General features: G+C 48.0%; 1 protein-coding gene across 1 annotated transcript in view; it reads right to left on the minus strand.

Annotated features, from left to right (window-relative positions):
* The window catches only part of LOC144807797 (dynein light chain Tctex-type protein 2B-like), a 267,725-nt gene extending 244,539 nt beyond the window's left edge, over window positions 1-23,186 (minus strand). Inside the window, exon 1 of the mRNA XM_078673445.1 lies at window positions 23,049-23,186. The gene's annotated coding sequence lies outside the window, so the exon portion shown is untranslated. The remainder of the gene's footprint in view (window positions 1-23,048) is intronic.
* Between the last annotated feature and the right edge of the window lie 88 nt (window positions 23,187-23,274).

Raw genomic sequence — 23,274 nt, forward strand, 5'->3', positions numbered from 1 at the left:
CTAAATTGCCGGAAGCTGGAGAGAACCTGGAGACGTACTCACAAGGAATTGGACAGAAGTAGCCATCGAGAGGCAATTAAAAAATACAAAGCTAAGATTATATTGGCACAAGCTCTATTCTACGAGGAAAAAATTATAACATCCGCCAACTCCCCGAGGGAAATATTTCGGATAGCGAAATCTTTGATTAGTATCCCCTCTAACTCACAGGACCCCCGTGAAGCCCAAACTCGCTGTGACAATCAGGCGGAGTACTTTCATCAAAAAATTCAAGCTATTTCCTCATCATTTGACCTGGTTAGTCAACAGCCAGGGGGAACAGATACCCCTCCTTCAGCCACGATCTGTCAACTAGCTGAATTTCCATTAATTGAAGAAGATTCGCTTAACACTCTTATGTTGAAAGTCACAACAGGTTCCCCCTCAGACCCGGCCCCCCCACGATTCCTCCTGGAAATTGCGGATACCATCAGACCAATAATTTTAAATATTGTAAATATGTCAATTACCACAGGGAGAGTTCCAGAAATCTGGAAGTGTGCACAAGTCAGGGCCCTATTAAAAAAAAACAACCTTGACCCTGAAAAAATGACCAACTACCGCCCCATCTCACTCCTTCCTTTGGTAGGAAAGCTGCTTGAGAAACACATCAACACTAGTCTGATGTCTTACCTGGAAGCCAACCATCTGCTCCATGATTCTCAGGCGGGCTTTCGCCCAAAATTGGGGACGGAGGCGGCACTACTGACTGTCACAGAATTAGCCCGCAGGCATATGGATCAAGGCGGTACTACAGCAATTATGCTGTTGGACTTAAGTGCCGCCTTTGATACCGTAAATAGTAACACTCTTATCTCCCGATTAAAACAGCTCGGAGTGACAGGAAGCGCCATCTTATGGCTACAGTCTTTTCTGGAAAACCGTACATTCCAGGTGGTGGAGGGTGATACTCATTCCAAAACCTGGCCTCTTAATCAAGGCGTGCCTCAGGGCTCCTCTCTGAGCCCCACGCTTTTTAATGCTTATATGCAACCATTGGCGGAGGTCGTTCACCCTTTTGGTTTCGAAATTGTGACCTACGCTGATGACACTCAGCTTGTGCTGGCCCTGAATCAGCCAGGTCACACCCCGTCGAACTTGAACAGTTGCCTAGTAGCAGTTTCAGATTGGATGGCCTCTTCCCATTTAAAACTTAATGGGGACAAAACTGAACTGATGTTCCTGGGGAACACAGCTGACCCCAGATCTCCTCTACAATGGCCACTTTGTAGGGGCCCTCCCCCAGAACCAAAAAAGAAAATTAAGAGTTTGGGTATGTGGCTAGATAATACTCTCACTTTCAACCAGCAAGCCACAGTACTCTCCGCCACCTGCTTTGGGCTGATGCGTATGTTGCAGAAAATGTTACCACTCCTCCCTTTTCAAGCTCGCAGGATAATGGTCCAGGCCATCATCCTGTCCCGCCTCGATTACGGGAATGCTCTATATCTGGGTGCTCCGACCAGCACTTTCAAGAAGCTGCAGGTCACCCAGAACGCAGCAGCATGTCTATTGCTAGGCCTGCGCCGTACCACTCAGGCACCGATGCCCTAAGGAAATTACACTGGCTGCCCATCCAAGCCAGAGTAAAATTTAAGGCGATGTGCATAATGCATAAGGCCATGTGGAAAAACGCCCCCGCAATGATCTGTTCCTTAGCCACACCCTACCATCCGCAAAGATCACTGTGTTCAAGCACGGCCTTTTTAGCAATAACACGCAAAATCAAACGGGCCAGGTGGGTCGGACGCTCCTTCTCCCTGAATGCGGCTGTGACTTGGAACTCCTTACCCCCCATGATTCGGAACGAGTCCAATCTTTTAAAATTCCTTAAAACCCTCAAAACCTTTCTTTTTTCTGAATAAGCCAGTAGACCCCCAGAAGTTTGCAATTATAGCGCTACGAGGCCTTCGGGTAGTAATGCGCTTTACAAAACCCATTTTCATTTCATTTCATGGGAGAGCAAACCATGAGAAAATGCTGATCCTTATATTGTGGAGGTAATTTTTGTTATATGGCTCACCTATTTAATGCTTGGCAAAAGGGCTTACCTATGACAACATTTTGCCAATCTAGAGGACCCATGGTGAATTTTGAAAATAGTGAATCCTAGAGGGTTCGAGAGAGCTGACCCGTACACAACCAAGATTCAAGAAAATACAAGCTTTATGTTTTCATGAAAACTGCTACATGAAATAAAGAGTACCATGGGCAGAGACTAGGAGCAGGGCCGGACTGGCCTTGGTGGGCATCTGGCATTTTCCCAGTGGGCTGGAAGGGTAAGAGCCATTTTGGAGTGGTGTGGGCTGTTTTTGTTATTGAACGGTGATAGATTAAATCCAGATCTGTTGACTGGGTGTGAGTGTTTGATTGGTTCAGATGCTCTGTCCATCACTACCCCCTTTTGAACCACTTTGTTCGCCATAAGTTGGCAGGGTATGCTCAGACGTGAGTCCCTTGCTCACTTTGCCACTGGATTCAAGCAAGCCGGGCTAAAGACGGCTGAAATGCCAGAAACCGGTCCTCGGTAGCTTGTTTCCGGTCCAGGGAAGGCATGGCTTGGCAGTTCGGACTGGACTGTTCCCATGAGGCACAGGGTCAGACTGATTTGCATATGGCCATGTCCGAACTGGGGTGGCAGAGTGGGCTAAAGAACGGTGATGGATTAAACCCAGATCTGTTGACTGGGTGTGAGTGTTTGATTGGTTCAGATGCTTCGTCCATCACCACCCCCTTTTGTACCACGTTTTTGTTATTGAGCGCAGGTTTTGCAGAAGTGCTGCAATATCGGTCCCCTGAAACAAAAGCAGGAGCGGTGCTTCACACTAAAAACCCCTCCTTACCCCCCTGGGCTGGTCCGATATAGCTGTTTTTGTTCTCAGTCCGGCCATGACTATGAGCATTATGTGGCAGCTCACAGGTGGCAGCCACCCTTGTTGATGATCCACCACCAATGTTTTTAACAACTTTATGTGAAAATGATGCTTTAAAAAGCGCTATTTTTAGGTGGCGCCTACCAGACAGAACATGCTGTCTCGTTGCATAAGACAAATGGTGTGCCTTCCAAGAATGTACGTGGGCTTGCAGCTTGCCCATTCCGTACTATTGGCTGTCCTTCCTTTATCTGCTTTTTATTTGATATTTTTGTGTCCCTCCCATGAAGTATAGCCTCTTTACCATCTATTTATTTGGCTGGATTCTATGCTTACTCTGCTTGCGTTATGGAACTACATTTTTCTATTGTTTTAAGCACTCCTTGAGAGCGCATGTGTTCTCCAGCTGTCCCCCTCTAATGCTGTTCTCTCCCTTCTACTCTCCACTCATGTGCTTTACTCCCACCATGGTGCCTCACCCGTGTACTTATGCCCCCCATTGGCCTCTATCGTCATGTTCTCTCCCTATTGTTGCTTTTCCCCTGCCTGTCCATCATGTTGCCTCACTCCTCCCCCCCTTCCAAGTCACTCCCCAACTCGCTCATTCATTAATTTCTTATTTTTTAAAGCACTTTCGAGCTAAGTTTCAAAACAGTGCTTTCAAACCCTTTTTAAAAATGTACAGATCAATCTTGAATCGGTGAAAAAAAACTGTCTGTTTGTAGGCATGCACATGCGTGTTGAACATAAGCACACACCTGCAAAATGACACAACGTGCATGTAATTGCATCTTTTTTTTGCCCTGCTGCACAGCAGACACTATACTATAATGCAATGCTAAAAAACATTAGCAAAGCCAATACGTCATATAGGCAAGACCTATTGGCTTTGTCAATGCTTGTTTCAAAATGTTCATTTGGTGGGAGAGCAATCCCCCACCTACAACCGCAAAAATAAACCTAAAAGACGCTTCAATCATTCACTGGAATTTGTGGCAAGTACTATGTCCCATCACTGCCAAAGATCACTAGCTGCCACTGATGCTGATACCATTTACACAATCGACCAGGATATGAAGAAAACTTTATGGTGGACCTTAAGACTATCCTCAATGCGTTATGGTGTCACATGATACGTATTTAATCATTTTAGACCCGTAACACTTGCAGCAATAGATCAGAATGTATAGATAATTTTGTACAGAGCTTTTCCGGTCTACCAGTGAATTTTCCAAAATGTTAGGGGCAAATATTACTTGAAACCATATTTTTCAGGAAGTAGTGTGGGTTCAGTATTTACCCAGTGTGAATAAATAGTAATACATTTTTACATGCTTCCTTATGCAGGATTTTCCGCTTCATACCGCTGTAAAAATACATACTGCTGAAGAATGCAATGCAGAGGTGGTGATTGTATAATTTAAAAAGGTGATCTACCAGCTACGCACAGATCTCTGCAGCAGTACAAGCGAATCGAGCTGTCTTAGTAATAATTCTTTACGGAGACAAACGTACTTTGCATTCTCAAAGTAATCTATTTCAGCTCACTCCTATTGTGAAAGCTAAGAAGTATTCAGAATGCATTCTTTTTTTTTAATTAAATCTTTTTATTGAATTCAAAGAACAAGAAAACAAAGAAACAAAACAAGAACAAGGCATTACGATACAAATGTGACACCATGTTGCCCGGGGGGGGGGGGGAGGGGGGGTACCGACGTAAATCAAACATCAGAGCATACAGTGAGATTGGGGGGGGGGGGGGAAGGGGACCAGAAGTAAACAAAATATCTAAATTCCTGCGGAGGAAACATCAGGTTGGGAGGAAGACAGGTCGGTATTAAATTCCGGAAAGGGGGGAGTACATATATCGCCATGGTACGTGTTCCATTGAGTCCAGACTTTCCCCCATTTCCGGGGCTTGCCACGGGAAACATAAACAGTCTTTTCTCTAAACATGCACCAGTCCATGTTTTGTTGCCACACCAGAATTGTCGGTGGCCTCTGAGCGCCCCACAGCTGGGCAATGTCCCTCTTGGCAATCATGTTACCCAAGGTCACCCATCGAAGCTGCGCCTGATTATAGTCATTCGGCTCCCAGACATTCAGCAAACATCTCCGCGCTTCAGGCATTAACTGCACACCCGTGACCTCACTCATAACATCATGCACGCAAGTTCAGTAGCGTAGCACAGCAGGACATTCCCAAATAATATGGAGAAACGTGCCCACCATACCACAGCCACGCCTGCACAATCCATCCGCCGAGAACCCCATGCGTACCAGACGTGGACCAGTCACATACACCCTATGTAGAATTTTGAGCTGGACAAACCGGAGGCGCGCCGGGATAGCCACCTCCTTCGGAGAAGAGATCGCAGCCTGCCAGTCTTCGTCATCGAGTTCTAGACCATCACTAGTCCATAACTCTCGAAGGTTATCCAGCAGGTCAATCCTGGTATTAACTAATTTTTTATATATGAGCGAGATCGTGCTATCAGGGACATGCCCATCCAGTATCCGATCTTCAAGCGGGGACGCCTCCGGAATGTACGAACCCAGGGAAAAAACAGACAGGACCGCATGCCGGATTTGCGCATCCCGAAAGGATTCCCTATCATTCAGGTCGTACTCAACCTTCAGTTCCTCAAACGTCTTGACTCTACCCTTGATCCACACATCATCGACCCTGCTGATTCCAATCATGTCCCACCTATCAAAACCCTTCGACTGCCAGAGGGAGCCAAGCTTATCCGAAGCATAAAGCGGAGTAGCACAGGTAGGCTTGTCGGCCCAACCCGTGGCCGCTGTAGCACGATACCACACCTGTACTGCTGTTTTAGTGGGGCCTGTAAGAGATCCGCCGGCAGATTTCGCGTATAGAGCCCTGTTGTAATCTCCACCAGGTAGCAGCCATTTATCCATCGCAAAGGCCGGGTTCGGCGAAGGAGCGTAAGTGCCGTGGTTGATGGCCCCCAGCTGAGAGGCCCAATAGTAGCGACGGATGTCTGGGAGCGCGATGCCCCCATCGTACCAAGGGAGCGTCAGCTTCAAAAGGGCGATAAGAGAACGGCCCTCCCATATCAATCGTCGCTGTAGACTTTCAATCTCCCGAAAGTAACCGGCTGGTACAATGTCAAGCGTGTTTTGAAGCGCATAAAGAAATCGGGGGAGCGACATCATCTTAAACAACGCCGCTCGTCCCAGAGGAGAGAGAGGGAGCCTACCCCACGCTACAACATCAGCACGGAGACGCTGGAGAGGGGGCAGCAAATTGCGCTCATATCGAAGCACAGGGTCCAAGGTGATAAAAATTCCCAGGTACTTGAATCCCTCCAGCGCCACCGAGATAGGGGAGCCACGTGGCAGGAGAGGAGCCTCGCCGGAGAGGACATAAATGCAAGACTTCGACCAGTTGATGACAAGACCGGAGTTTTTACGGAAAGAAGTCAAAACGTCGAAAAGGACGATCAACGACTTCCGAGGCGACGTAAGGTACAAGAGTATATCATCAGCGTACAGAGATACACGATCCTCAAACTCCGGAGTCCATCTAATGCCCCTCAAAGATGGATCCCATCTCAACCAAGCCGCCAGCGGCTCCAAAGCGAGGGCAAACAAGAGTGGGGACAAAGGGCAGCCCTGACGCGTTCCCCTACCGAGAGCAAAGGAGGTCGAGATACGCCCATTCACCACTATTTGGGCTAAAGGGTCAGTGTAGAGCAATTTCACCCAGCTAATAAAAGCGGGTCCGAAACCGAATTTAGAGAGAACCGCCCAAAGATAAGGCCACTCAAGCGTATCAAACGCCATGGTGGCGTCCAAAGACGCCAAGATGGCCGGTTCACGCAAACTTTCCGCTCGCGCAAGGACTCCATGCAGGCGCCGAAGGTTAAGTGCCGTATTGCGGTGTGGTATAAATCCGGACTGGTCCGGGTGAACCAGATCGCTTATGACAGATACCAAACGATTGGCGAGCACTTTGGCCAGGATCTTCGGTTCAGCATTTATCAGAGAAATAGGCCTGAAGGAGTCGCAACGGTCACGTGGCTTACCTTCCTTATGGATAACCACTATGGAGGCCAATCTCTGATCAGGAGTCTCCAGTGATTCTAAAAATATCGACCGTAGATACGGCGCCAGCACATCCGGACGGAGCTTGTAAAGCTCAATGGGGAGCCCATTAGGGCCCGAGGCCTTCCCCGAGCGAATCGAGCGGATGGCGACCGTGATTTCATCAACTGTAGGCGGAGCCTCCAGCAGATCCCTCTCAGGGTCGGACAAGCATGGCAGCGAGATATCGCGTAGGAGCAAGTGGGAGTCCTGCTCAGGTCTATCGGACATAGGGGAGTACACTACCCGAAAATAATCCGCGAAACACGCAACAATTTCAGCAGGGTCAGTGATACTCACATCATTCACATCAACAATAACAGGGACCACCCGACTCGCACATTCCCTCCTATCCAACCAAGCAAGCAATTTACCAGCCTTATCTCCCACATCATACAAGCGTCCCTGCTGTTCCCGACCCATCTCTTTCGCAGCGTCAGTCACCAGCGCTCTATAGTCAAGTTGTTTCAGACCCAAAAGGTGCAGCCTCTCCGGGGAGACCTCAGATTCCAACTCCCCCTCAAGAACGGAGATTTCATTTTCAAGACAGACAACCTCCTTCCGCTTACATCTCTTAACGTTGCCTATCGATGAGAGGGCCTGGCCCCGAATTACAGTTTTGTATGCTTCCCACAATGAGACAGAAGAGGACACAGAACCCACATTTTCAGCAAAGTAGTGATCAATCGCTTTAATTAGTTCCTTTCTGACCTTGGGATCACGGAGGTACCATGGGTTGATCGGGGCCACCCTACCCTCCGATCCCAGGTGTGCGTCCACAACCATCCACAGTGGGGAATGATCCGAAATACCCCTAGCAAGATGTTTCACCTCCCCTATGAGGGATGCCTGGGAGGAGGGCATCAACACGTAGTCCAGTCTCGAAAGACTGCCATGGGCCCCAGAGTGAAAAGTATATTGCATTTGCCCAGGGTGATGCAGGCGCCAGCAATCGGCTAATCCCAACGCCTCCAGGAAGTCCCCCAACCAGGATTGAGACTTCGCGAGGTCACGGGGAGGGTAACGATCAAACATCCCAGACACTACAGAGTTGAAATCCCCACCCACTACAAGCAGACCCTCGGGGACTCCCAAGATCACTCTTCCCAGGTCGGCATAGGTAGTAGTCTGGAGACCTGGCGGTATATAGACCGAGAGCAGAGTGATCACTCTCCCCTCCCAGCGCACCACAATGGCGGCGTATCGTCCCTTATCATCCAGTATAATGTTGTCAACGGCTAGAGGGAGGGAGTTCCGAACTAGAATGCCCACCCCCCTGGAGCCAGAAGTGAGACCTGAGTGCGCAATGAGACGATAGCCACGCCTATTCATTGCATGGCACGTATTACCAAGCAAGTGCGTCTCCTGAAGCAAAACCACATCAGGGGACAGACGTCGCAGCAGCTGCAAAACTACCCCCGCTTAATTCTGTCTCCCAACCCATTAACGTTCCAACACAGTATTCGTAGTCCCCTACCCCCCATCCCAGAGGCCACCCCAAGTCCCCCCCCCTACCAGACGCGACACTGTAAAACAGAAGATCATCGATACTATGCCTTGATTAAAACAAAGAAACGCAAACCGTAACCCCTCAACCCCCCAAAACATCATACCCCCCACCCCGCACTCCTGCGTAAGACTCAAAAGCCACCCCAACTTGCAGTGTGCCTGTCGCCCTGACATACAACTATTCTACGAAAAGAGCCCCAGAGGAGGAAGACTCACCCAACCCCCACCCACACCCCATTCAGACAACACAGTAGTGAGCAATAGTAGCATAGCATCAAACCACTGCCGAAAGTCAATACGTTGGTCCGGGAGCCGATTTCGCTCCCTATTCCTGCTCCATCGGGCCGCCCTCTGCTCCACCGGAGTGTTCAGAATGATCAGATTGCTCTCGTCCCGGGGGCAGTGTGTCCAACCAGTCACTAGCTACTCCAGGATGCTCAAAGAAAAATGTTCTGTCATTGTGGACCACACGTAGTCGGGCCGGGAAAAGCATGGCATATTTCATATCTCTGTCCCTCAGTCTCTTTTTCACTCCCTGGAATCCAAGTCGCTGCTTCTGAACCTGCTGGGTGAAGTCCGGGTAGAAGCTGACTGTGGTGTTCTCATACGCCGTAGGGCCCGACATACGTGAAGCTTGCAGGATCGCATCCCTGTCCCGAAAGTTAAAGATCCGAGCAATGATGGGACGCGGAGGAGCTCCCAGCTTAGGCGGGCCACCCGGGATCCTGTGTGCACGTTCTACTGCAAAAAACTTGCTGAGGCCCTTGGGCGCTAAATGATTTAGGACCAGGTCCTCCACCAGCAGGTCCACCGATGATGGTTCCATCGTCTCCGGGACACCGACCAGACGGACGTTGTTCTGCCGAGCACGGCCCTCCAAATCGTCCAGGCGTCGAGAGAGGTAGTCACGGGCAGACCGCAGGTTACCGACCTCTGCCTGTAAATCGGAGACGTTGGTAACAAGACTAGATGTCTTCAGGTCGAGGGATTTGACCTTCTCATTAGTCTTCGCAAGATCTGCCCTGATCAGGGTAACATCTATTGCGACCGTGTCCAGCTTGTGGGTCAGGGCTTCATACTGTAGTCCCAGTGTGGCCTTCATCCCAGCAATGGCGCCCATGACGTCCTTCAACGACAGATCTTCACCCATCGGGAATTCGTCTCCAAAATTGGCCGGGGGTTTATTCAGTCCTCCCGGAGAGCCCTTAGCGAGGGTATATCTGTCCATAACGTTAGACTGCACGGGACCTCCTCGAGTTGCCGGTCTGGTCTTGCGTTTTTCTCCCTTGGGCTTGGTGGCCATTTTGGGTCGTGCGCCCCGGAGGGTATTCTGAGACCTAGTAAGAATGGCTACACTCGATGCGCCCGCAGCAACTTGGAGAATAGGTTGCAGGTCAGCCACCAGGCAAGGTGCAATGAAAGTCCGGATCGCCAAGCAATGATGCGTGGTTAGAAAGAAAGCAATAAAACAGGGCGACCAAGGCAAAGTCAAAGAGGTCGAAGCACGAGAATCGAAACTGAAAGTAGAAGACCGGGCAAGGGAGACTCGCATGAGCCGTTGTTATTCAATTACTACCCGGCTGGCAGAGAAATCAAGCCCGGGGCAGTACCATGGAGCAGGCCGAAAATGTTCAAAAGTCCATATCTTCGGCTCCCGGAGTCCAAATCGAAATCCGAAAACGGATAAATGATCAGCAGGGTCTCGCCGATAAGAACCCGTCATCTAAATCAGGATAGGGTACAGGATAATCGGTGGAGGTGGTGAAGGTCCGGGAGCTCTAAGCTCACGCGACCATCTTGGGTGCGCGCTAAGCTCCTCCTCCCAGAATGCATTCTTAAAAGACTCTGCCAGCTCCACTTAAAGCTGCACAGTGGCCCACAGTCCACACAGGGAAAGTGCGCCATATATGTAACACGGCCCCATGTGTCACTGTTAGCACAGTTATCGGTGCTACTGAGGAAACGAAGCAGCCAGTGGTAAGGGAGAAGGACTGTGGAAACAGCAAGAGACTTAAGTGATGGAGAAACGAAAAGAGCTATTCAGCGGGTTGGTGTTTTAAATAATCAGGGGTGCAATATTTTCCTTATTCTTGTTCCCTGTAGTGAATCCATTGCACATGGTTGTGACTTGCCCCTTAGTAGTATGTCACTTTCTAATTGATTTAGGAGTTTCATGAAGCACTGCATGTCTCCTTACAGTTGCTTGAATGCTGAACAGTCAGCTTGATCTCTTTTAAGAGTCACTAGAGTCTGATCAGTGAGGTGATATTTTAGTCTTTTGGAAAATCCCAATAGTAGCCTAATGCACCCCTTAGGAAACTACCAGTGTCTGCTGGTGCAATCACAGTGCTTACTGGGACATCTCTTAATAGTAACTACAACTTTACCATCACTTTCTAAGATACTCCTTTCGGCCATTAAAATGTATGAATATATACGACATATGAAGATACCCAGAGTCTACTATGCTACTAATTACCATTGCTGAGTGTGGGAAACCCCCATGGGTGCAAGGCCCCCGTATGGTGGCCGAGGGGACACCTATGGTGCCTGCCTGTTGATCCCTGAACCCCGTGCCACGGGGTGCAGCAATGAATTGCACCTCTTCTCTTTAAAATGAGAGCATGCATTACGGTCGGAATGCATGCTCCCATTGTAAAGAATAGGACTGCGACCGAACAGTGTTCCATTGGATGTATGACATTACAACTCATGTATTTACATTGCATGCCTTTACAACGTAAGTATTACAACGCAGTCCATTACAACGCATAGTGCTTTGGGGTGCTGGATAGTAAATAGTTTAATTTACTATTCCAACTCCAGTCCCCGTGGACACTAGGGAAGGTTATTGGATAGTAAATTAACCTATTCCCTATCCTAGAGCGCCCCCCAGAGCAATGCGTTGTAATAGTTTGCGTTGTAATGGTTGCGTTGTAAAGGCTCTGCGATGTAAAAGTTGCGTTGTAAGTGTTGTTCACCGTTCAATTACATCCTAATTGCTAGGTTGGGACCGCTGACAGGAGGTCGATCAGTCTCAATACCAAATCAATGTCAGACAGACTCAGGTCGTCCAACATCGAAATCGGCCCCATAGAAAGAGGAAAAAGCCTCTTGAGATTGTTTCTGTGTAGGAAGCTTTCCCTTCCTGCACAAAAACAATCATCCCCTCAACGTAGGCATCCGTGCACCATGGTGCAAAGGTGCCTGCGTTGGCGCACGGCAGCCCATTGAGCGCCTGTGCTGGGAAAAGGACTGGAATGCACTATATCTGATAGATAAGGCACATTCCTGCCTTTTTCTTTTGCCGTAGGGCAGCGAAGCAGGAAGGCCTGCGGCGCTGCCTTATGGCAAAAACTAATCAATGAGGCCCATGTTTTTACTGAGACTCGCCGTTATGAGAAAGTGACCTAGGAGAGTGCATTAAACCCCAACTAGTCCCAAAAAGTCTTTCGAAGCCACTCTAGTTTACTGCTGTACACTTTTTTGTTTTCTTTCTTAGTTTTCTCCTTGGCTTTTCTTCTGGACCAGTTTTTTGTGTCTACTTTTTTTCCTTTACAGTATTTTTCCCAGTACTATTATACCATTTCATTAAATGATTGTAAAGTGCGTAAAAAGCTTATGGGCATAACTAAATTATTATTGAAACCAAATCAGCCCTACTAAACAGAAGTATTAGTCAGCCAGAACAAACTGAAAGTCACAACCGATCAAGGCAGAGGGTTAGTTAGAAAAACAATACATTAAACAAACACCCGATTCACCCAATCACCCGTGTACTTATGCCCCCCATTGGCCTCTATCGTCATGTTCTCTCCCTATTGTTGCTTTTCCCCTGCCTGTCCATCATGTTGCCTCACTCCTCCCCCCTTCCAAGTCACTCCCCAACTCGCTCATTCATTAATTTCTTATTTTTTAAAGCACTTTCGAGCTAAATTTCAAAACAGTCCTTTCAAACCCTTGTTAAAAATGTACAGATCAATCTTGAATCGGTGAAAAAAACAGTCTGTTTGTAGGCATGCACATGCGTGTTGAACATATGCACACACCTGCAAAATGACACAACGTGCATGTAATTGCATCTTTTTTTTGCCCTGCTGCACAGCAGACACTATACTATAATGCAATGCTAAAAAACATTAGCAAAGCCAATACGTCATATAGGCAAGACCTATTGGCTTTGTCAATGCTTGTTTCAAAATGTTCATTTGGTGGGAGAGCAATCCCCCACCTACAACCGCAAAAATAAACCTAAAAGACGCTTCAATCATTCACTGGAATTTGTGGCAAGTACTATGTCCCATCACTGCCAAAGATCACTAGCCGCCACTGATGCTGATACCATTTACACAATCGACCAGGATATGAAGAAAACTTTATGGTGGACCTTAAGACTATCCTCAATGCGTTATGGTGTCACATGATACGTATTTAATCATTTTAGACCCGTAACACTTGCAGCAATAGATCAGAATGTATAGATAATTTTGTACAGAGCTTTTCCGGTCTACCAGTGAATTTTCCAAAATGTTAGGGGCAAATATTACTTGAAACCATATTTTTCAGGAAGTAGTGTGGGTTCAGTATTTACCCAGTGTGAATAAATAGTAATACATTTTTACATGCTTCCTTATGCAGGATTTTCCGCTTCTTACCGCTGTAAAAATACATACTGCTGAAGAATGCAATGCAGAGGTGGTGATTGTATAATTTAAACAGGTGATCTACCAGCTACGCACAGATCTCTGCAGCAGTACAAGCGAATCGAGCTGTCTTAGTAATAATTCTTTACGGAGACAAACGTACTTTGCATTCTCAAAGTAATCTATTTCAGCTCACTCCTATTGTGAAAGCTAAGAAGTATTCAGAATGCATTCTTTTTTTTAATGAAATCTTTTTATTGAATTCAAAGAACAAGAAAACAAAGAAACAAAACAAGAACAAGGCATTACGATACAAATGTGTCAACCACGTTGCCCGGGGGGGGGGGGGGGGGGTACCGACGTAAATCAAACATCAGAGCATACAGTGAGATTGGGGGGGGGGGGGAAGGAGACCAGAAGTAAACAAAATATCTAAATTCCTGCGGAGGAAACATCAGGTTGGGAGGAAGACAGGTCGGTATTAAATTCCGGAAAGGGGGGAGTACATATATCGCCACGGTATGTGTTCCATTGAGTCCAGACTTTCCCCCATTTGCGGGGCTTGCCACGGGAAACATAAACAGTCTTTTCTCTAAACATGCACCAGTCCATGTTTTGTTGCCACACCAAAATTGTCGGTGGCCTCTGAGCGCCCCACAGCTGGGCAATGTCCCTCTTGGCAATCATGTTACCCAAGGTCACCCATCGAAGCTGCGCCTGATTATAGTCATTCGGCTCCCAGACATTCAGCAAACATCTCCGCGCTTCAGGCATTAACTGCACACCCGTGACCTCACTCATAACATCATGCACGCAAGTCCAGTAGCGTAGCACAGCAGGACATTCCCAAATAATATGGAGAAACGTGCCCACCATACCACAGCCACGCCTGCACAATCCATCCGCCGAGAACCCCATGCGTACCAGACGTGGACCAGTCACATACACCCTATGTAGAATTTTGAGCTGGACAAACCGGAGGCGCGCCGGGATAGCCACCTCCTTCGGAGAAGAGATCGCAGCCTGCCAGTCTTCGTCATCGAGTTCTAGACCATCACTAGTCCATAACTCTCGAAGGTTATCCAGCAGGTCAATCCTGGTATTAATTAATTTTTTATATATGAGCGAGATCGTGCTATCAGGGACATGCCCATCCAGTATCCGATCTTCAAGCGGGGACGCCTCCGGAATGTACGAACCCAGGGGAAAAACAGACAGGACCGCATGCCGGATTTGCGCATCCCGAAAGGATTCCCTATCATTCAGGTCGTACTCAACCTTCAGTTCCTCAAACGTCTTGACTCTCCCCTTGATCCACACACATCATCGACCCTGCTGATTCCAATCATGTCCCACCTATCAAAACCCTTCGACTGCCAGAGGGAGCCAAGCTTATCCGAAGCATAAAGCGGAGTAGCACGGGTAGGCTTGTCGGCCCAACCCGTGGCCGCTGTAGCACGATACCACACCTGTACTGCTGTTTTAGTGGGGCCTGTAAGAGATCCGCCGGCAGATTTCGCGTATAGAGCCCTGTTGTAATCTCCACCAGGTAGCAGCCATCTATCCATCGCAAAGGCCGGATTCGGCGAAGGAGCGTAAGTGCCGTGGTTGATGGCCCCCAGCTGAGAGGCCCAATAGTAGCGACGGATGTCCGGGAGCGCGATGCCCCCATCGTACCAAGGGAGCGTCAGCTTCGAAAGGGCGATAAGAGAACGGCCCTCCCATATCAGTCGTCGCTGTAGACTTTCAATCTCCCGAAAGTAACCGGCTGGTACAATGTCAAGCGTGTTTTGAAGCGCATAAAGAAATCGGGAGAGCGACATCATCTTAAACAACGCCGCTCGTCCCAGAGGAGAGAGAGGGAGCCTACCCCACGCTACAACATCAGCACGGAGACGCTGGAGAGGGGGCAGCAAATTGCGCTCATATCGAAGCACAGGGTCCAAGGTGATAAAAATTCCCAGGTACTTGAATCCCTCCAGCGCCACCGAGATAGGGGAGCCACGTGGCAGGAGAGGAGCCTCGCCGGAGAGGACATAAATGCAAGACTTCGACCAGTTGATGACAAGACCGGAGTTTTTACGGAAAGAAGTCAAAACGTCGAAAAGGACGATCAACGACTTCCGAGGCGACGTAAGGTACAAGAGTATATCATCAGCGTACAGAGATACACGATCCTCAAACTCCGGAGTCCATCTAATGCCCCTCAAAGATGGATCCCATCTCAACCAAGCCGCCAGCGGCTCCAAAGCGAGGGCAAACAAGAGTGGGGACAAAGGGCAGCCCTGACGCGTTCCCCTACTGAGAGCAAAGGAGGTCGAGACACGCCCATTCACCACTATTTGGGCTAAAGGGTCAGTGTAGAGCAATTTCACCCAGCTAATAAAAGCGGGTCCGAAACCGAATTTAGAGAGAACCACCCAAAGATAAGGCCACCCAAGCGTATCAAACGCCATGGTGGCGTCCAAAGACGCCAAGATGGCCGGTTCACGCAAAGTTTCCGCTCGCGCAAGGACTCCATGCAGGCGCCGAAGGTTAAGTGCCGTATTGCGGTGTGGTATAAATCCGGACTGGTCCGGGTGAACCAGATCGCTTATGACAGATACCAAACAATTGGCGAGCACTTTGGCCAGGATCTTCGGTTCAGCATTTATCAGAGAAATAGGCCTGAAGGAGTCGCAACGGTCACGTGGCTTACCTTCCTTATGGATAACCACTATGGAGGCCAATCTCTGATCAGGAGTCTCCAGTGATTCTATAAACATCGACCGTAGATACGGCGCCAGCACATCCGGACGGAGCTTGTAAAGCTCAATGGGGAGCCCATTAGGGCCCGAGGCCTTCCCCGAGCGAATCGAGCGGATGGCGACCGTGATTTCATCAACTGTAGGCGGAGCCTCCAGCAGATCCCTCTCAGGGTCGGACAAGCATGGCAGCGAGATATCGCGTAGAAGCAAGTGGGAGTCCTGCTCAGGTCTATCGGACACAGGGGAGTACACTACCCGAAAATAATCCGCGAAACACGCAACAATTTCAGCAGGGTCAGTGATACTGACATCATTCACATCAACAATAACAGGGACCACCCGACTCGCACATTCCCTCCTATCCAAACAAGCAAGCAATTTACCAGCCTTATCTCCCACATCATACAAGCGTCCCTGCTGTTCCCGACCCATCTCTTTCGCAGCGTCAGTCACCAGCGCTCTATAGTCAAGTTGTTTCAGACCCAAAAGGTGCAGCCTCTCCGGGGAGACCTCAGATTCCAACTCCCCCTCAAGAACGGAGATTTCATTTTCAAGACGGACAACCTCCTTCCGCTTACATCTCTTAACGTTGCCTATCGATGAGAGGGCCTGGCCCCGAATTACAGTTTTGTATGATTCCGACAATGAGACAGAAGAGGACACAGAACCCACATTTTCAGCAAAGTAGTGATCAATCGCTTTAATTAGTTCCTTTCTGACCTTGGGATCACGGAGGTACCATGGGTTGATCGGGGCCACCCTACCCTCCGATCCCAGGTGTGCGTCCACAACCATCCACAGTGGGGAATGATCCGAAATACCCCTAGCAAGATGTTTCACCTCCCCTATGAGGGATGCCTGGGAGGAGGGCATCAACACGTAGTCCAGTCTCGAAAGACTGCCATGGGCCCCAGAGTGAAAAGTATATTGCATTTGCCCAGGGTGATGCAGGCGCCAGCAATCGGCTAATCCCAACGCCTCCAGGAAGTCCCCCAACCAGGATTGAGACTTAGCGAGGTCACGGGGAGGGTAACGATCAAACATCCCAGACACTACAGAGTTGAAATCCCCACCCACTACAAGCAGACCCTCGGGGACTCCCAAGATCACTCTTCCCAGGTCGGCATAGGTAGTAGTCTGGAGACCTGGCGGTATATAGACCGAGAGCAGAGTGATCACTCTCCCCTCCCAGCGCCCCACAATGGCGGCGTATCGTCCCTTATCATCCAGTATAATGTTGTCAACGGCTAGAGGGAGGGAGTTCCGAACTAGAATGCCCACCCCCCCTGGAGCCAGAAGTGAAACCTGAGTGCGCAATGAGACGATAGCCACGCCTATTCATTGCATGGCACGTATTACCAAGCAAGTGCGCCTCCTGAAGCAAAACCACATCAGGGGACAGACGTCGCAGCAGCTGCAAAACTACCCCCGCTTAATTCTGTCTCCCTCCCCATTAACGTTCCAACACAGTATTCGTAGTCCCCTACCCCCCATCCCAGAGGCCACCCCAAGTCCCCCCCCTACCAGACGCGACACTGTAAAACAGAAGATCATCGATACTATGCCTTGATTAAAACAAAGAAACGCAAACCGTAACCCCTCAACCCCCCAAAACATCATACCCCCCACCCCGCACTCCTGCGTAAGACTCAAAAGCCACCCCAACTTGCAGTGTGCCTGTCGCCCTGACATACAACTATTCTATGAAAAGAACCCCAGAGGAGGAAGACTCACCCAACCCCCACCCACACCCCATTCAGACAACACAGTAGTGAGCAATAGTAGCATAGCATCAAACCACTGCCGAAAGTCAATACGTTGGTCCGGTAGCCGATTTCGCTCCCTATTCCTGCTCCATCGGGCCGCCCTCTGCTCCACCGGAGTGTTCAGAATGATCAGATTGCTCTCGTCCCGGGGGCAGTGTGTCCAACCAGTCACTAGCTACTCCAGGATGCTCAAAGAAAAATGTTCTGTCATTGTGGACCACACGTAGTCGGGCCGGGAAAAGCATGGCATATTTCATATCTCTGTCCCTCAGTCTCTTTTTCACTCCCTGGAATCCAAGTCGCTGCTTCTGAACCTGCTGGGTGAAGTCCGGGTAGAAGCTGACTGTGGTGTTCTCATACGCCGTAGGGCCCGACATACGTGAAGCTTGCAGGATCGCATCCCTGTCCCGAAAGTTAAAGATCCGAGCAATGATGGGACGCGGAGGAGCTCCCAGCTTAGGCGGGCCACCCGGGATCCTGTGTGCACGTTCTACTGCAAAAAACTTGCTGAGGCCCTTGGGCGCTAAATGATTTAGGACCAGGTCCTCCACCAGCAGGTCCACCGATGATGGTTCCATCGTCTCCGGGACACCGACCAGACGGGCACGGCCCTCCAAATCGTTCAGGCGTCGAGAGAGGTAGTCACGGGCAGACCGCAGGTCACCGACCTCTGCCTGTAAATATGAGACGTCGGTAACAAGACTAGATGTCTTCAGGTCGAGGGATTTGACCTTCTCATTAGTCTTCGCAAGATCTGCCCTGATCAGGGTAACATCTATTGCGACCGTGTCCAGCTTGTGGGTCAGGGCTTCATACTGTTGTCCCAGTGTGGTCTTCATCCCAGCAATGGCGCCCATGACGTCCTTCAACGACAGATCTTCACCCATCGGGAATTCGTCTCCAAAATTGGCCGGGGGTTTATTCAGTCCTCCTGGAGAGCCCTTAGCGAGGGTATATCTGTCCATAACGTTAGACTGCACGGGACCTCCTCGAGTTGCCGGTCTGGTCTTGCGTTTTTCTCCCTTGGGCTTGGTGGCCATTTTGGGTCGTGCGCCCCGGAGGGTATTCTGAGACCTAGTAAGAATGGCTACACTCGATGCGCCCGCAGCAACTTGGAGAATAGGTTGAGGGTCAGCCACCAGGCAAGGTGCAATGAAAGTCTGGATCGCCAAGCAATGATGCGTGGTTAGAAAGAAAGCAATAAACCAGGGCGACCAAGGCAAAGTCAAAGAGGTCGAAGCACGAGAATCGAAACTGAAAGTAGAAGACCGGGCAAGGGAGACTCGCATGAGCCGTTGTTATTCAATTACTACCCGGCTGGCAGAGAAATCAAGCCCGGGGCAGTACCATGGAGCAGGCCGAAAATGTTCAAAAGTCCATATCTTCGGCTCCCGGAGTCCAAATCGAAATCCGAAAACGGATAAATGATCAGCAGGGTCTCGCCGATAAGAACCCGTCATCTAAATCAGGATAGGGTACAGGATAATCGGTGGAGGTGGCGAAGGTCCGGGAGCTCTAAGCTCACGCGACCATCTTGGGTGCGCGCTAAGCTCCTCCTCCCAGAATGCATTCTTAAAAGACTCTGCCAGCTCCACTTAAAGCTGCACAGTGGCCCACAGTCCACACAGGGAAAGTGCGCCATATATGTAACACGGCCCCATGTGTCACTGTTAGCACAGTTATCGGTGCTACTGAGGAAACGAAGCAGCCAGTGGTAAGGAGAAGGACTGTGGAAACAGCAAGAGACTTAAGTGATGGAGAAACGAAAAGAGCTATTCAGCGGGTTGGTGTTTTAAATACTCAGGGGTGCATTATTTTCCTTATTCTTGTTCCCTGTAGTGAATCCATTGCACGTGGTTGTGACTTGCCCCTTAGTAGTATGTCACTTTCTAATTGATTTAGGAGTTTCATGAAGCACTGCATGTCTCCTTACAGTTGCTTGAATGCTGAACAGTCAGCTTGATCTCTTGTAAGAGTCACTAGAGTCTGATCAGTGAGGTGATATTTTAGTCTTTTGGAAAATCCCAATAGTAGCCTAATGCACCCCTTAGGAAACTACCAGTGTCTGCTGGTGCAATCACAGTGCTTACTGGGACATCTCTTAATAGTAACTACACCTTTACCATCACTGTCTAAGATACTCCTTTCGGCCATTAAAATGTATGAATATATACGACATATGAAGATACCCAGAGTCTAATATGCTACTAATTACCATTGCTGAGTGTGGGAAACCCCCATGGGTGCAAGGCCCCCGTATGGTGGCCGAGGGGACACCTATGGTGCCTGCCTGTTGATCCCTGAACCCCGTGCCACGGGGTGCAGGGATGAATTGCACCTCTTCTCTTTAAAATGAGAGCATGCATTACGGTCGGAATGCATGCTCCCATTGTAAAGAATAGGACTGCGACCGAACAGTGTTCAATTGGATGTATGATATTACAACGCATGTATTTACATCGCATGCCTTTACAACGTAAGTATTACAATGCAGTCCATTACAACGCATAGTGCTTTGGGGTGCTGGATAGTGAATAGTTTAATTTACTATTCCAACTCCAGTCCCCGTGGACACTAGGGAAGGTTATTGGATAGTAAATTAACCTATTCCCTATCCTAGAGCGCCCCCCAGAGCAATGCGTTGTAATAGTTTGCGTTGTAATGGTTGCGTTGTAAAGGCTCTGCGATGTAAAAGTTGCGTTGTAAGTGTTGTTCACCGTTCAATTACATCCTAATTGCTAGGTTGGGACCGCTGACAGGAGGTCGATCAGTCCCAATACCAAATCAATGTCAGACAGACTCAGGTCGTCCAACATCGAAATCGGCCCCATAGAAAGAGGAAAAAGCTTCTTGAGATTGTTTCTGTGTAGGAAGCTTTCCCTTCCTGCACAAAAACAATCATCCCCTCAACGTAGGCATCCGTGCACCATGGTGCAAAGGTGCCTGCGTTGGCGCACGGCAGCCCATTGAGCGCCTGTGCTGGGAAAAGGACTGGAATGCACTATATCTGATAGATAAGGCACATTCCTGCCTTTTTCTTTTGCCGTAGGGCAGCGAAGCAGGAAGGCCTGCGGCGCTGCCTTATGGCAAAAACTAATCAATGAGGCCCATGTTTTTACTGAGACTCGCCGTTATGAGAAAGTGACCTAGGAGAGTGCATTAAACCCCAACTAGTCCCAAAAAGTCTTTCGAAGCCACTCTAGTTTACTGCTGTACACTTTTTTGTTTTCTTTCTTAGTTTTCTCCTTGGCTTTTCTTCTGGACCAGTTTTTTGTGTCTACTTTTTTTCCTTTACAGTATTTTTCCCAGTACTATTATACCATTTCATTAAATGATTGTAAAGTGCATAAAAAGCTTATGGGCATAACTAAATTATTATTGAAACCAAATCAGCCCTACTAAACAGAAGTATTAGTCAGCCAGAACAAACTGAAAGTCACAACCGATCAAGGCAGAGGGTTAGTTAGAAAAACAATACATTAAACAAACATTTAATAGCAGATCAGAACCTCTCAGGCACATTAATAAGACCTAACCCAATTATTAAATAAGACCAGCCTTAAAGATTTGCAGAAACAATAAAAGAAATAGTGTCAGACCAAACCAGAGTTTGAACCATTAGCCATGCCAAATCTAACAGTAAACATACCACACTGAGCTAATAATCTATTCAAAGTAAAATATGTAATGCCACATCAAACAAATGGTGCCAGACAAAGCGAAAATATTACCAACATCAAATCGAAGAATTATGGTGACCAGAGACTAAGATCAAGTCAACAAGACAAAACCTAAACAGCCGCATATTTATTTCATATTTCTAATGCAAGCTTGGAAAGCACAAGGCATATCCCATCGCTGTTAACTCTCTTTCAAGTAGTAGCATCTCCGATATTGATATCTAGGTAGAAAATAGAAGCACATATATTACATCAAGTATTTAGAGATAGCCTGTTCGGCAGGGGTATTCGAGCCTTTAGAGCTGCCGCTTTGAGGGACTTACTTGCAAGTTGAAAAGTTCATTGACACGCGCCTTGTTTGAAAGCCCACTCTATGTGTTTTTGAACAATGACCTGAAGCGCAGGAGGATTTTTCCCTTTCAAGTTGGGACAATTGCCCATTTTGACTGGTTGTGACCACCATGCCTCAAATGGCAGCCCCGGGTAGAAGAAATGAGTGACGTACAATTGTAATTCACAAAGTTGTGATATGATGTTTCGTACCAGAGGGCTTTGCAGTCAAAGATGTGATACATTTAAAGTGTGAACGGGGCAGAAATATGAGACAGTGCGATAGCCGGCCAATGCGATTGGCGTTAAAGCACCTTTCCCCTCTAACATAGTTTTATTATGGACATAGGATAGGATTTTCACACAAATGGACACCAGAATGAACACAAAATGTTGAAGAATTGGAGCCAGCTTTTGATGAGTTGCTGTTAAATGAAAAATGATGCTTTTCAACTATCTTGTGTTCGTAGACACTCCATCAATATGCATGTCACACATTTTTTTAATCTTTGAAATGAAAGCACTGGGCTGGGCAGAGAATGTAATATAATTTGGTGGAAAATGCATCATTGCCTTAGAATAATGACTTTTAAAAAAACAATTCTGAGAAAAGCAGCAAATTATAAATAATCAGCGTAATAACCAACAGAGAGATATTAAAAATATATGATAGGTTAACTGTTGTGGAAAACTGACTAACTTAGCTGTCTGAGACGAAGAAAATAAAGGTCTGGCGCTCATTATGTTCCTCTAATTGTGTTTCTCCTAATGTCTTCAAAATTCTAAATTATGAGTCTTTCTTTAAAATATATGCAGCACATTGTTGGCAAAAAATAAAGGTTGAGGAATATTATTGATGCATAGCAAATGATGACAGAGAAAGCCTATCCACTCATTCGAGCTTGTTTACATTTCTACCTCTTGCAGCATCTGAAGGACCAGCATAGTCTCCGGCTCCACCCTCAAGTCTAAATGTCTTTTCAATGTGGTACACTTCTTTTACTCTTCTGCCCACCAAGTTTATATATTTACGATTTCACCCTTGGTTGGGTGAAATCGTTCCCACTGATCTCCTTTGGGTAGTGGATCTTTACCTGAACCCCTCTTCTGCCCCTGATTGCTCACAAATGCACACAGATTACTCCTAGGTGTGCCATCCCCAGGTTAATCATACCACAGATATGAACATGCTGCATTCTCTGATGATATGAGTTATACAAAATCACAATTCATTTTTAAAAACTGAAAAAAGTTGGTTCCTTTTGCACCTTCCTGATTTCTTTTCTTTACTTTGTTCCCCACCCATTAATATTAGTGTTACTTGCTCATATGGTAAAAACACTTCGCTTACCGTGCGCGGGTTGACTTCTCGCGGTGCAGTATTCTCAGAGTGAGGATTTTTGCCTTCTTGGTCAAAAAAAGTATTACCAAATCTTAAGCCTTTGAGTTAAAATGAGGCACTGTTACAACCACTTACTGCTCCTTAACATCGTGGCCAGTGTGTACAATTGGGTTGCCAGCACTCCGGCTATTTATTTTGGCTTCTCTGTTGACGTGCTTGGAGCCCAACCTTCTCA

The sequence above is a fragment of the Lissotriton helveticus genome, chromosome 1_2, assembly GCF_964261635.1.
Source record: "Lissotriton helveticus chromosome 1_2, aLisHel1.1, whole genome shotgun sequence".
In the NCBI taxonomy this organism is placed as follows: domain Eukaryota; kingdom Metazoa; phylum Chordata; class Amphibia; order Caudata; family Salamandridae; genus Lissotriton; species Lissotriton helveticus.